The 13771-nt window shown below is 40.4% G+C and overlaps 1 protein-coding gene across 1 annotated transcript in view; it reads right to left on the reverse strand.

Moving 5' to 3' along the window:
* TMEM132D (transmembrane protein 132D) overlaps positions 1-13771 on the reverse strand; it is a 228068-nt gene that overhangs the window by 88400 nt on the left and 125897 nt on the right. The window lies entirely within an intron of this gene.

Consider the following 13771-nt stretch of genomic DNA (forward strand, 5'->3'; position numbering starts at 1 on the left):
AAGGGGGAAAAACTGGAAAGGGGCTCATTGATGCAATTCTCACAAAGCTTGTTTTTTATAAAACCAGCTACTGTGTGGAAAGCAACAGAAGAGAGAAACAAGAAAAGACTCAATTTACTGTAAAGTTGTTGAGGAGTGCAGAATTTCTGAGTGCAGAAATCCAGGGGACACCAAGAATGCCAGCGTTTTACTTCTGAAGCACTGACTGCTGAACTGATCTCCAGTGTTTGTTGGAGGGGAAAGGAAAGAGCAGAATTTCTTTCCATGGGATAATCCTCAAGGAGAGAAAGACTGGCACAGCACTGAAGTGTCACAAGCCATTTATGTTGGAGAGTGCCACTAGAAAAGGGGACCCATTTCAGCTGCTGATTAGAGAATCCCAGAATGTGCCCAAACCCCAGCAGGTTTTCCCAGCTGATGTGGGAAAAGAGCTAAAACTAAGCACATATTTTTATGAAGACCAGTTATGACAACAGCCCCAGTTTGAGAGTCTTCCCAAAATGCTCAGAGATTTCTATCATGCTGGCTAAATCCAGTGTTTTACCCAAAGCTACTGCTTGAAGAGGTTAATCTGATCATCTATAAGGTTTGGATTTTAATGGATACACTGAGTTCTTTCTCTCCTGGATGGAATTTAAAACGAGCCTCTGTGTTTCCAGAATGGAACACATTGTGTTCAACTCCTCCTTTCTTCATTTCAGGGGGGAAAAAGAAAAAAAAAAAAAAAGAGCACGATTTCTAAACTAGCACTGAATGAAGTCTTATTTCATGCTGACCTAGGTAGGATCAGAAAGCTGCTTTATGCAGCTGTGGCTATTGAATCTCAGTTACCTTAATTGTATGAGCAGGAATGGGCAATGCATTGCCTATAAATACCTGGCAGTGAGCCTGGTTTGTACAGCATGTTCTATCACAGTTGCTGTGTTTAAAGAGCTAATTGAATCTTCATACAATGAACCCTGGGTTTGTGGTTCTATTCCGGGTGCCTTTCTGCATTGTTGCCTTGGTGGCTGCTCCTCCCAGTCAGCAGCTCTGCAGAACTGGGGCTGTCCCCAGGATGTGTCCTGGAGCAGCAGTGAGGGACCACTGCAGTGAGGGGACTGAGGGGCACAGGGCCACAAACCAACCAAAACTGCCAGAAAAGGCAAACAACTCCATCTTTTCCAGGTATGCTGGAGATCAGGAGAAAAGGAGTGAAGTGATCAGCACAGATTAAAACAAAGGAGGGAGTGAAAGGCAGTGGAAAAGATGTGGAGACAGAAGTAGAGCACGGTCCTTGTATTTGTGAACAACAGCTCCCATATGGCACAACTACAGGAACCCCAAAGGCACAGAAATCTTTCTTTTAATTTCTCCTTCAAAGCAGGTATTTTAATGAAGCACTTCTTGTAGCAAAAAACCTCCACTTTGCTACCAAATGCAATTCTGAGAGAAATTATTTGAACTAGTTCCTCTTAGAAATACTAAAACACCTCCAAAAGACAAAATTACAAAGCACCACAAAAATCAATAAGAATCTCATTACTGCTACTTAAGATGTATTAAAAAAGTGGGAAAGTATTGCACGACCTATGATCAGACCCTGGCTGTCAGCACCAGGTCAGGAACTTCTGTTTAATTACTTTACTCATCATTTACTGGGACGATCCTCCCATGTGCAAGTCCCGTGGGTCTGTGTCCCAAATTCACAGCCTCCCTTGCCAATTCAGCAATTGAAATCTTCCAACAGAGAAATAAGATAAAAAAATCACCTTTCAGAAAATACAGGTAAAAAGCACAAACGGAGAAATTTTAACAAATAATATTCATCAGTGGAGTTCAGTCACATAAAAACATTTGGGGCTTTTCTGTTAAAGTTAAGGGTGCTTGCTACAACAAGGATATTCCTGTGGGTAGTCAGCCACTGGTCCTTGAAATGATCCAAAACTCTGAGTTCAGGGAGAGAATACTTTTATTTCTGAGGGTTTTTTTGTTTGTTTTAAGAAGCCTTTGCATGAGAGTCAAACTGTTGTGGCAGAGGGGGAACATTTGCATTCCTCTCCACATTTACCAGAGAGACAGAGATCACATCTCCTCTGAATAAACAGGTACTTGCAATGCAATAAACTGCTTCTGCTTGGCATGTTTGAGAGCATCCTAAAAATTACGTGTATGGGATGTGCAAGTAAAAAATGTGGGATCCTTGACAAGGAGACCATAATGCTGACACCTGAGGCATAAAAAGCACGGAATGAGAAAGAACACTGTGTGCTATGGTGGGCTGATTGATTTGGGCTTTTCTTTGGTGCTCGTTACCACACAATAAGCCATTGCTTTGGAAGTGCTGATGACTTCTTCCAGTTCAGCCAGTGGTGATTTAAAAATCCCCCCTGCAAGAGATGTCACGGGTGTAAAACTTCACATCCACATTTAATCTCTTTTTTACGTGTTTATTTTTTTTGTGTGCATTTTTTTTCTTTAAGTGCAGCAATCAAAACGTGCTGCCTTTGGGTTTCCTGTGCAGCTCTGCTCTGAAACAAAGCACACAAACATTTTGGCTTCCATTGGGCAAGATCTGAACCCTCTGATACAATATGGGAAGACGAGGCTAAGGAAAACATTCCACTGTGGATGTTTTGGGAGCTTTATGTCTCTGGGTTCTTCTTTTACCAGTCTCACATATATCACAACCATAACCTAAAAGCCCTCAAAATAATCTTATTTTTGTCTCTTTTACAGGCAAAGAGACATTCTTTATTTTAATGTGTCCAATTGACTTTTCCTTCTGGTTTCTGAGCCAGAGTACCATCAATTAACGTTTTTCAGCTGTTTTGCAAAAAAAACCTCCACACAGGATAACAACAGCAGAATTTCCGTGGACTGTTTTATTCCTGCAACCAGGATTTAAGGTAAAAAAAATATCAAATATTGCAAGAATTGACATTAAACATAACAGGCTTAAACAAGCATAACAGCACGATATTGCCTTTCACCAGCAGAGGAGCTGGCTCAGCTCCAGAGTGTGAGCTCAACATATCCAATGCCTGATCTCCCAAATCCATGGAGTGGGTGTGAATCTGGCTGGCAAGGCTAGCAGGATTCCCACCCCTCCTTTGCAGCTGAAAATAAAATGTCTGAGTTTACCCAAAAAGTTTGAACTTCAGTAAACCAAACCCAAACAACGTGGTGCAACACCTGCACCATATGTTGTCAGGGAACTACTGTATCCGTGCTCTACACTTCAGCCCCTGCTTCCAACCCAAACAAATAAATAAAAAGGAATGTTTTAGACAGGAAAGTGAGGCTTGGGGCTTGGATGCCTCCGGGGTCAGAGAGGGCATTCTAAAAAGCCAATATCTGTAGAACCTATCACACTGTTACAGCAAAGATCATTAATCACCATTGATAGATCAAGATAGGGTGATACATACAGCAGTACATTAAAATTTAATTTCATTCATTGTCATCTTACTATTAAAAATTCAGCGATGGGTTGGGTGAAAAGTCATTTTTCTTCTGGAATCAGTGTAAGAAGTGAACCAACCAGCAAGAAAAATCACCCAAAAATGAGTCTGCTAATCATGTAATAAAGTTATTTTAAAAAAAATTGATCCATCCCTCTGGAGCTTGACATCAGTAGTGCTGGTTGAGAAATATTTGCTGAATTATTTATTTGACTTTTTTTTTGCTATTGTCAAATAAATTATTCACGATACCATTTTCCAGCTGTTGATAGCACTTTTCCCAAATAACTCAAACCATTCAAAAGTGAGTAAAAATTAGCAAACCTCTTAATATACTATAAATTTAAAACATAGTTTCCCACCAAGTCAGCATTTCAGTTCAGAACTGTGATTCTGAGCATCTCTTGACACAGTAAACCCAGTGATCATTTACCACATTATGCTAAGGGAATGGTAAATCAACATTGACTTTATTACATCCAGTCTAATAATCATTCAATAAATTATTCAACACAGCAGTCAGTAAACATCAAGTACTTTCGAAGCAGCCCAATCAAGAGGCAACAGCAGAAAAGCCACAGTTACTATGTGGGTGGGAGTGAATTGCAGGGCTAAGAAAATGGTTTTACTGACAGTACAATTCTAATAAAACCCTGCAAATACACTGCCAATCTGGCTTTCTCTACCTGCTGTTTTTATTGTCCTCAGCATAAAAAATAACAATAAAAACAAGATAACTCACATATAAGTGTGATAAAACTGCAAAAGGGGAAACCAGGCATACAGCCACAAAGGTATTCATTATTAATTGGTGGAGTTTCTATAGGATCCAGCCAAGGCACAATATGAGACAACCCCAGAATGTGGTGATGGTTGTCTTAGCTGACAAAGGCAAAAAATGGGAAAAAGGTAACAAAACAGTTATTTTACAGGGAGGAAACCCAAATAGAGAGGCTGCAATCAAATAACAAACAGCTCAGCACACATGGAATTAGGTGATGAGTTGACTCCACACCCTTGCTTTGCCCAGCACTGGCAGCTCTCTGGGAATTTGACTCTTATATCATAACCCCCAGACTGAAGCCTTGAAATCAATAACAGCCTTGAGCATTCCTTAAAAAAACCTTTAGATTCTTCACTCCCATTAGAAATTCTCAGACTGTTAACTTTGACACGGGCTCCTGAAAACGAAAGAAACCTTTTCCTGAGTGGGAGGAGTTGCACCAGCAAAGCCCAGATCTGAGGGAATGAGACCCAGGGTTTTCATCCTGAAAAATAACTGAGCCAGCCCTGCAAATATTTGCTGTTGAGCAATCCCAGTGTATGGAACCAGGAGATCAAGCTCTGTGCTCAGCACACTGCCCTGCAGCAAAATTCATTCTCAACCTACAAATATTTGTTATTTAAAAAACCCTCATACACACGAGCAGCAAATTTACACTTGTGTATAGACACAGGTGGGATTAGGTTTGATGAGTTCGGGTTAAGCCTTTTTTAGTAATTATTTAACCCTGAAAGGCAGCCATACAAAGTTATCTGCATAGGTGCTATACAAGAAAGCTTCCCAGGAGATCAGGAATTTTGTGAAACAAATATAATAGTGCTCTTTTTTCCCCCTGTGATGACAACACGAAAGCCCAAGGGAAGTCCTTGGCTCACATGGATTTAAGTGCCCATGCAGGAGGCACTTACTGAGTCTGAGACTTAATATTTGGCTTTCAAACTATCCCAATTATGGTTGAGTGAAATTAAACTGAATAAATAGGTAATCCAGTCATTGACTGTGGTTCTGTGAGATCCACCCCTCTGAAAAAGGGGCAGTGCAGAATATGTATAAACAGCCTTAATTCTGTCTTCCTCAGAATACCTATCCCAGGGTCTACAGCAACATTTTCCAGTCAGTGCCCCAGTCCTGGGCAGAGGCAATCAAAGGGACTGTGAGGTGCTGAGGAGGAAAAGTCTTACCCCCCTAATTCCATCTGTTATTTCCTTTCAGGGTTGCTTGCTCTCGCTGTTCTTCTGAAATATGCACCAAATAAATCTCTAACCTAAGCTTATCACGACTACCATTGATAGAGTGCTTATTTTTATTTTTCTAGCAAATATAATACATTGAGAAGGTTCAAGCAAGGAATCACTGCCTGAAAACTTTGAGAAACTGGTCTAGAAGTTACTTCTAAAGTGAGTCTTCCTGAAAAGTGATTCATTACCAGGGTTACTGTTTTCACATTTACATCAAAATGCAGCATTTTGCTGCTTTAGGATCCATGTTTCAGACATCAGTTGCTCTTTTGATGCCCATCTCAGTCATTTCACTTTGGAATTCAGAATGATTTTAAAATTGTGCCCCCTACTCACTTTTTAAAAATTTAATTGTGGTGTTAAATCCAGAGTGGAAGATCCAATATCTCACCATGTAGCTCCAGTCATGTCTCCAAGGTGAAATCTATAACACACTTTTTTTATGTCCTGCTTATTAGTGTCCACACTGGTTAAACAAATGCAATTATATACAAAATTGTAATACACAATTACATTTCACAAGGCTCAAGGCCTCCATGTATTTCAAAATTAGTGGTTTGTTTGCAGACACCTGCCAAGGCACATCCAATATATGAGATTAGTACCCTCAACTATAGAAACTTCCTATGCTGTGAACTATTCAGCAAGTATTTCTGCTGAACTCATACATCTGCAAAACTGCAAAGTTCTGTTCAACTAAAATACAAAAAAAAAAAAAGTTTTCTTTACCCAAATGTTCAACGTCTGCCAAGTCAAGAATTAAAAGAGAAATGCTTTCCAGCTTTCTTAATATTAAATCAGAAGAAGCTTCCAGAATCTCTTTTCTTTCTTATTTTTAAGCAATAACATGAAAAATAAAATGAAGAGAGAACATTTACATTGCCTCCCTCCCCACCAGCTTTCTGAAAGAGCTTTAGGCTGAAGTAAATTTTAAATCACAGAATTACAGTGTAAACTTGGTTGGAAGAGACCTCTGAGAGCCATCTGGTCTAATGCCTTTCTCAAAGCAGGGCAAATTTCAGTGTTTGAATAAGTTTGAAAGTTTCAGATTTTCTCACATGGTTTTCCAAAGAGATTTACTGCTTAGCATCCTTTTTGTCTTATGGAAATGCTGGGATGGCCTGAGCACTCACACCTGCACTTCACACACTGATACCCACGTGCAAGGGACACAGTCAGGCAGAAGAACAGTTTTCTCTTCCGTCAGCTCTTAAAGATTTGTAACTTGGCCATGACCAAGTAACTGGAAGCCATCTGGATGCCTGTTAGGCTTCTGTTCTCTTCTAGCACAAATTATTTTACAAACTATTCTGTTCCAGTTTAATTGAAAGACAGCAGAAATGATCAAAATGCAATGATAAGAAAGCTCCTTTCACTATCAAATTCTCATGATGAAAATAACGGGTCAGGAGGCATGTGAAGAAAGGTAATGTTGGAACACTACACCCACTAAAACCAGAGAATTAAATAACACCATGCTCTGCCAGGCTGTTTCCAAGACTTGTCTGTCCTACAGCAAAACAGCATCTGATCACCAGCACTAAATGGAAAAGTGCCACCTCTGCTTTTCAGCCATTCACCCTCCCAATCCCAGTGCCAGCTGCACAGCACAGCCAAGCTGCTCAAAATGCTGCAGCTACTTCAGCAGTGGCATTAGTACCTGCTGGAATACAGGGGGAAACACAGCCCTCATGAAAAAAAAGCACACAATACAGGAGAGGGCTCAGAGACCTGACTGAGAACATAAATATTAAAGGTTTAGTAAGACAGAACTACTTTGGGAACTACATGGACAGAGAGAATGCCATGTTGTTCTCTACCAAATTTTAGCAATTGAAGATGACTGTAAGTGCACATGCAAATATTTACCCCTGTTTTGTATATAATACATGTTAAAAGTTGGCATCTTCGGGTTTACACTGCAGTATGGACATTTGTTTTATTTGTTTTAACCTTGACCCTGTAGGCTAAGGGATTCCCTCAGTAAATTACTCTGGAATAGTCAAAGCAAGAGCCCCCATCCCTACCCCAGCTGTGGTACATTTTTATTTGAGCAGATGTTTCCCCTCTGTACACCTTGGGATAATCTGATAGCCATGATGAAATCATACAGACAGGACCATGATCCAGGTCTGCAGCTGAGTCCTAGGTCCTGTCAAATCAAATCACAGTTTTTGATGTACTTGTGACATTAAAAACTGTGTGAGTTCAAAAGCTCACAGAATTCATGTTCTCATTAGCATGAACTATTTAAGTCAAGCAGTGTCATCATTTTGGGTTTCATGGCACCCACTGTTGGTGCACCTGACTTTTCACCCCTTGGAGCTCATGGTGCACCTGAGCTCAGAAGGACTGGTGAGATACAACAGGATATGCAAGTCCTGGCAATCCTTGGATACTCACTGAGGAATTACAATGAAGAAAAAGAGAAAGGGCAAGCTATGATTGTGGCTATTATCCTGCAGAGAATTATCCAATAGAAGGTGCACTGAGAAAGCAAACTGTGCCCAGGGCAGGTAACAGTGCAAGTATCAGCAACAACTTGCACTGATTTATGCACGTGAGCACATTCAGTCATCATCCTTTGGGGAGGTCTGACCATCAGCAATCACAATCTCATCTATGCAAACAGTCCAGGAGCTGCTAGAGCAAACACAGAGACCAACTACCCCTGTGAGAGCTGTGACCATTCATGGCAGAGGGGCAAAAGCCAGCCCAGGAGGAAAGGCAGAGCTGGATTTGTGTGCTGACCCAGACAGGAAGAGATCTGGGTCCACATGGGGAGTTCCCTTCTACTGCAACCACCACATCATATAATCTCTTCATAAACTTATCAACCTCCATTTTGAAAGCACTTAGGGATTTTAAATGCCCTGAAAGACTTTCCCAGAACCTGATTATTCCAATGGCTGAAGCAGCCAGAGGAGCCACCCTGGCTGGAATTGAAGTCTTCACTGAGCCACTGCTCAGAGCGACCAGACCCCAGATATCACAATGAATAAATGTATGGCCAAATGCAGCTCCACTTCCTACAACAAGGGCTCATAGTAAAACATTAAATAACTCTGCAGACCTTCTGGAAACATGTAATGGCTGATAACAGCTCCCTCCTCCAAAATTATTCCTTCTATGTGTCCTCAAATCCCCTCCAGCCAACTTCTTCCCTATCCCAATACAGCTGTAAACAAAACCATTACTGCAGATAAACTTTAAATGGACTTTAAATATTCACTGATCTAAGTAGGCAGGCTGAGAAATGGTAGGTTCTCACTACCTTACCTCAATACACTCTGTCAGAACGTGACTACAGTTGTTTGCCATTTCCAAAAGCAAAGTACTCTTTCAGTAAAAATGATAATACCATCAAATCAACAACCAGAAAACTGGTGAGAGAGAGAGAGAGAGAGAGAAAACTGGAGAGAGAAAAACAGACATGGCATGAAATGTTTCATGAAATCCTAAGGAAATGTGCCACTGTGAATAAGAAATACCATCTAACCAGAGAGAGCATCTCGTGCCATCAGCTCATGTGAGGGACACAACACATCACATAAACTTCCTTACTGTGTGGCAAACTTACAACTCATGTAATTTGGGCTTTAAAGCCACTTTTATAGCTAAATTTGAAGATACTAATCTAGATTCTGTGGGAAAGAACCACCACCTCTGGGGGGTGAGCAGCAGCACAGCATTGCTCCTGCCTGCGAGAATCCCAGGACCATCCTTGGAAATCTTTGCAATTGACAGTGGAAAGATGTACATCCAGCCCTTTCAAAAGACATATTGATTTTATTGAGCTGGAGGCAGGGCAAGAGACACCCTAATTGTTATAATTATGAATTCAGTAATGTTGGTAATCATTAATAGTTTCAGCAGGATCATAAATCATTCACGTAATGGAAAAGAGCAGTAAGTGAAGATCAATTCCTACTCGAGCAGCATTTCATTTCATGGCAGACACCTGAACATTAGACTGCTTGAATTGCTAACTCCTATTTGTTTTATACTCTTACTACTCCTCCACTGTAGTTTCACAGTCCAATTTTGAGTCTTTAATGACTTAATTGAAAGTAAACTATCTTTCTCTGCAAGGCCAACATGAAACAACTGCAAATATAGACACTGCTCTTCTTCCACTGCAATGGAAAATCCTCAAGGCTACTTGCAGGAACACAAAATCACCAAAAAATGAAGGCTTAAAATACCTCTTCCAAGCAAGCAAAATGGAAAATTTGGATAGGGAACATACTCCAGACCTCATAACTAGCATGGTTCTTGGAATTTGTGTGGAGAAATCCAACCCGCAGCTGTTACAAGTATTAAAAGCAACCAAACGACATGAAGAATTAAAACACAGCCCTGCCAAAATTATCACTACAGTCTATGAATATAAACAGGTTTTTAGGCATGGTTTTCTATTTGCTTTGCTCAGGCTGCTTGACTTTAGTTATGCTGTCATTGCACAGCAGGATAAGGTGCAAATAGGAGCGACAAGGATTGAGGGAAATGGAGAAGTTTTTTGGGAAAAAGGGTAGAAGAAATAATCTGTCAGAATTCCAGAGGGCCTGAATGTGCAATACTTGAAGTAACATCAAGCAGAGCAGAAGGTAGGTTGGTGATTTTCTGAAAAAAAAAAAAAATCAGTAGGTGAGGTTTAAAAGACAGAAGAAACAGAAAGTGCTAACTTTCCACAAATATTTCAAGGATTTATGCGTCAAGGAGAGAAAATTGCTAGAGCAGGTAGGCAGGAGAGTATAATTAGAAACAACAGGAAATATAGAGCAAATTCAAAGCAAAAGGACAGTGGAAGAGTCTCCAAAAGAAATGGCAAACACAATAACTGGAAAGGTTTAAAATTAGACAGGATAAAATGCTTAGAAAGAAATCATTTTTGCAGTGGCATATATGGCTGTAACAAGCCTTTTTTGGTTGTAGGTTGGTTTTTTCCCAAGCCCCTTAATAAAGAAAGGATTATGCAATCAGTACATCTGAGTGTCTGTCATTCCCTCCAGTAACATTAGACCAATTTCTGCAAAATTAGGCAGAAGGACAGAGGTTAAGAATTATTAAATTTTTGGAAGCAGACACAGCAGAAGAGATGGGTAAGTGATTAATGCCTCTGTCAGAACAGATGCAGTGCACTCCCTAAGAATCCATGTATGCACTCACTCCTAAGCAGCAAACACACAGAAACCAGGCTGCTAACCAAAATAATCCTGAACTTTTATGGCTCCCTAATTTTATTTCAAGTTCCAGTTCCAAAGCTGACCCCTGCTCAGCAAACCACTGAAGCAAACTCCTTCAGTCTTCTGGGACTCAATCTCATTTTAAAAGTGAAGCATATGTGTAAGTACTCTGCTAAAAAGGAATGAATCTGAATAGTCTGCTGAGCCAGGCTCTCATTTATCAGCAAAATCACCCGTTCAACTCAGTAAATTCACCAAATTATATGTGGAGAGAATTATTCCTGACCCTCGTTCAGTGCTGCATGGAAATGACCCTTGTAGGAATACAGAGCCCTGGAAACAGGTCTCCCACATAATTAAGAGCATGACCTACACTTTTGCTCCCAGACATCCTGACTGCACGAGGAAAGCAGCAAACCAAAGTTCATTATGTTATCATGAACAAATGACTCTTTCTCTCACTATTAAGCTTTTCAGCAGAGAGTACACTTGGTATCTGGTGGGCTGCTTATGATTGTCAGCACAGCTAATGTAAATTTAAAATGCAATGTGATTATTTTCTATACCACAGCATCCTAGGACACAATGAACAGCAGTTAACTCCAAAACTTGAGGAAGGTAAAGGAATTAACTCTTTTTTCATGGTAAAAACATGCAATGACATGAAAGAATCAATTTTTTCTTTGACAATTCCAAAAGAAAAGAACTCCCAAATAGGTCTCTATCTCTTATTTCTATGTTTAATAATTTAAAACTCTTACTCTTTGTTCATAAAAGAAACATTGTGTTCTGCAAAATTCGTGGAGATGTAAAACAAAAAGCAACAAAATCATATATAAATTTCTGGTGCAGACTTTTCCAATGCTAAGGAACAAAATATTCTAAAGTATGAAACAGTCAAGGATTGATGCCACAGTTTCAACATAAATGTGAGAAGTGAGCAGACAAATTCTGTGGAGAAAAGATGAAGCAGAAACAACTTGGAAGTCATTTGTGTAAGAAACAGAAATGAAGAGGCTTGAAGAAGTCAGTGGTTCCAAAGCAGATATTTCTCCCATAGGTATGAAAAGTGACACCTCCATCAGTATTGAGTGTAAATTAAAGTGTGTTCCTGTTTTCAGAAAGTCATATGTCGAAAACATGCTGATCCTTTTGCTCTTCTCACCTGTCTCATGAAATACAATTGAATTCACGGGTGATGGAAAGAGAAACTTCCACTTATCCTGCACCACTGCTGAAGTTCCAGGTGAAATTCACTGTCAGAACTGGACTGAACTAAGTGGATAACACAGCACCGTGCCCATTTTTGAGCAGGAATACAACAGGAGCAGCCACACAGTCATGAAATATTGCTGTGACATAAAACTGAACTGAGAACAGAGGAGACGTCTGGCCCTGTCACTCCTCCGGTGAGTGACCCTGGCCGAGGTACTTTGCCACTCTTCACTAGAGTTTTCTGACATTCTCTGTATGATTCAGGGCTCTCAGATTTGTCAGTCAAGGCCAACAAGAAGAATTCAGGGCTAAATTAGGATTTTCAAAGAAATAAATCCCAGTCATTTAAATGCTGCAACAGCAGAACCTCATCCTTTCACGTTCCTAGGTTAGACTTGTTTGCAGTACATCCATCCCAGTGGAATACCTGAGGAATGGTCAGGCTTTCTATCTCACACCTTCCTAAGCTCCATGAGTTGCAAAGCTTATGGTAGCACATGACAGAATAGATAGGTTTCAGAAACTGAGTTCTTTTCTAGCTACATTATTCCACTTCACTGCATTCAAATGTGTAATAGGTCACTGCAACATTTGCCTTCTTGTCAGCCCTTAAAATAAAGATGTTAAGTCCTCCAGTTTGTTTTGAAGCAAGTCTGGGGACTGTTTGGGTTATTCTGGTCTTCACCAAAGCAGTTGCATTCCACAGGATACAGCAGGGAAAGAGAAATGATGAAAAACAAAAGCAGCAGCTGATGATGTAGTTTTTTAAAAGACCAGAGATCCAAGTTATCTGTTTAAAGAGGAAAAGTTCAGTGGTGCATCATTTTATAACTAGATTGAGTTAGTAGCAACTAACTCAGAGCATCAGCTGCACCAGCTCCTCCTAAATCTACAACAGGGAGGATTTGTAGCTGTGCTTTGCACTCCTAGACAACACAAAGCCCCCAGAGCTGTGAATGCAGCTGGCTTTATGAAGATACATATCATTTTGATCCAACTGAAGCAACCCCAGCGAGGAGCCTGTGCCAATTTGACGCCCTTCCCTTCCTTCAGCAAGCACCCACCACTCAGGGAGCCTCCCTGGCACCCACAGTGACACACACACAGAGCAGGCAGAGCAGGAGGAAGCTTTCAAAGCACTGCAGCTCTTCCTTACAAAGCCCAAATACTGACTTCAGTCACAGCCCAGCTTTCAGTGTTTGACAATACAACCCACTCTTTGCAACTGAAATATTTATTCAGGTGCAATTACCATAAAAGATTAATATTTAAATAAAGGGTGATTTGTTTTTGTGGTTACTCTTATTTCTTTTTAAACAACACTTGGGATTATAAACTGAATTAGATTGTTTATTCTTAAAGCGGATCTTTTGCATTCTGCATTTATTAATACCAGACTGAAATGCTCAGCCATTGATCAAACTCTTTTTCCAGAGGGATGGTTTGAAAAAAAAAAAAAACCAAAACAACTCTAACCCCTGAGCTCTGGATTTTACAGCCATTACTGTCAATTATACACCCCACTGTGGGAGCAAAGGAAATCTTCATACATGCCAGCTGCAGCCTTACCCCTGAATTTTGCAGAGGCAATGGTTATTTCAAACACTGAAGGAGGGAGAGAGAAAGAGGGGAAAAAAACCAAGTTAGCCATGAAGCAGCCAATTGAGATTCCACTCATATGTCTGGAGACCTTGACATGTGAGTTACAGTATTTTTTTCGAGAATACATTTTGATAGTTGTAATAATAACCATAACTCTGAGGTCTCATTGGTCTCTCTCATGCAGAGATCGTAACAGGCAACAGGCATTTCACATGTTAAAAAACCAGGAAACACAGAGGTGCAGCCACTTGAACAGGATGCTTTTGGGGAGCTCTGCTGCCTTCAGCAGGGCAGGGGTGCAGC

Source organism: Pseudopipra pipra, chromosome 18 (genome assembly GCF_036250125.1).
Source record: "Pseudopipra pipra isolate bDixPip1 chromosome 18, bDixPip1.hap1, whole genome shotgun sequence".
In the NCBI taxonomy this organism is placed as follows: domain Eukaryota; kingdom Metazoa; phylum Chordata; class Aves; order Passeriformes; family Pipridae; genus Pseudopipra; species Pseudopipra pipra.